This window comes from Galeopterus variegatus, unplaced genomic scaffold, assembly GCF_000696425.1.
Source record: "Galeopterus variegatus unplaced genomic scaffold, G_variegatus-3.0.2 Scaffold12568, whole genome shotgun sequence".
In the NCBI taxonomy this organism is placed as follows: domain Eukaryota; kingdom Metazoa; phylum Chordata; class Mammalia; order Dermoptera; family Cynocephalidae; genus Galeopterus; species Galeopterus variegatus.
Window position 1 is genome coordinate 38,590 of NW_007738679.1, and position 2,001 is coordinate 40,590.

The following is a 2,001-nucleotide window of genomic DNA, read 5'->3' on the forward strand; positions in this document are numbered from 1 at the left end:
TTAAAGAAAACATAAGAGAAACACTTCAGGAAGTAGGACTGGGCCAGTAATGTTTATCAATGTAAGGTCCTTCACTTCTCAGTATCACTTCCCCACTCCCTCACTGATGATTCCAAAAGTCAGCTTTCAAATAAACTACCTGCAATCAAATTTTGTCTTTAGTCTCGTTTGGAGGGAACCTGAAGTAAGTAACTAAGAAGAGCTACTATTCCTACATATATAACCATTCAGTGTGATGATTCCTGACATTTACCAAAACAAATCTGTAGTTTATTTACAAGCCTTGTCATTATATCCTTTCTTATGGTCAAAATGATTTAAATTTAAATTATAAAATATTATTTATGAATAATGCTGCAGTCTGCTAAAATAACCCACATCATGGGTTAAGCCACATCATGGTAGATTCACATTTCCTATGGAAGTAAAGCAATAAGTAAACACTCTGTAGAAGTATAGAAATCTGTTCAGGAAGGTAGATGCTATGTCCAATCTGGCCATGACATTATGTTAAATGTCACATGTTTAAGTGGAGATGTCCAACAGTCAGGTGGATGTACAGTTTTAAAACTCCAGAGACAAATCTTGTCAGCAAAACCTGATATAATATCTTTATTTGTTCAGTCTTTTTATGGCTATCTTCATATCTTTGTTCCTTAATGTATAGATGACAGGAATTCAAGACAGGGGTGACAGCAAAGTCAGCAATGAACAGGTATTTGTCAATTGATAATGTGGAGAAAGGCCACACATAGAGAAATACGCATGGAGTGAAAAAAAGAACCACCCCAATGATGTGAGCTGACAAAGTGACAAATGCTTTGGATAAATCTCCTGAGGAATATTTCCAGACAGTAACCAAAATCAAGGCATAGGAAAGTATTAGCAGGAAGAAGGTGTCCATGCTCATGAAGCCACTATTGAGAGCAACAATTAACTCAAACTTGGTTCCATCTGTACATGCAAGTTTGATGATCCTGTGAAAGTCACAATAAAAGCTGTCTACTTTATTAGGGCCACAAAAAGGCAAATTTATAACAAAAGCAAATTGAGACATAGCATGGATCATCCCAGTTACCCACCCAGTGGCTACAAATGAAACACATCTCTTAGGGCTCATGATGTTTAAGTAGAGAAGAGGCTTACAGATTGTTGTGTACCTGTCAAATGCCATGGCTATGAGTAGCAACATCTCCACTCCTCCCATGAGGTGGATGAGGCATATCTGTGTCATATAACCTTGCAAAGAAATTACTTTGTATTCGTTTAAAATGTCTGTGATCATCTTGGGGACTGTGGTAGTGGAAAGGCCCACATCCATAAGGGGCAGATTGGCAAGTAGGAAGTACATAGGGGACTGTAAGTGAGAATCAGCAATTACCAAAAACACAATGAAGAGATTTCCCAGGATGATCCCTAAATAGAGCAAGGAGGATGTCAACATGAAAAAAAACTTTAGTTTCCCAAGAACTAGAGAGTCCCAGCAATACAAACTCAGAAACCATTGATTCATTTAGTCCATCCATTGACTTGTACAGAAGATCTGATTTCAAACCAACTGTGGCTAGAAAATGACGAAAAGTCAGAATCAGTGGTACTTAAGTATATTTTCTGGTTTTTCTTGCTAGTTTGTTCTACGAGCTACATATCCTAGAGTTATAAATCATTGAATTGCTGTAAATATTAGTAAATATTATTGACATTCTTCCAGATACCCAGTATAGATACCAGTGTGGCATTCTTATCCCTCCTTCACTTTCTACCTCCAGTTGCACAATTTTTACTCTAAAATATTTCTTAATTTATACTTCCTTGCTTACATTTCCAATGTCATGTTTTGCTTCCATTTTCTGATCTTGATAGTTGAAAATGCTACTGAATGATCTCTCTCCCTTCATTCTTGCCCAAGTCCAGACCATTCTATGCTCTGTTTCCAGAGCTGACTATCTAAAGATCAAATATAATCATGTGATTTTCTAATTTAAATCCTTTTGTGGGTCT

General features: G+C 36.7%; 1 pseudogene; it reads right to left on the reverse strand.

The window, feature by feature from the left end:
• Positions 1 to 588: 588 nt before the first annotated feature.
• On the reverse strand, positions 589 to 1,526 carry LOC103581211 (annotated as a pseudogene).
• Between the last annotated feature and the right edge of the window lie 475 nt (positions 1,527 to 2,001).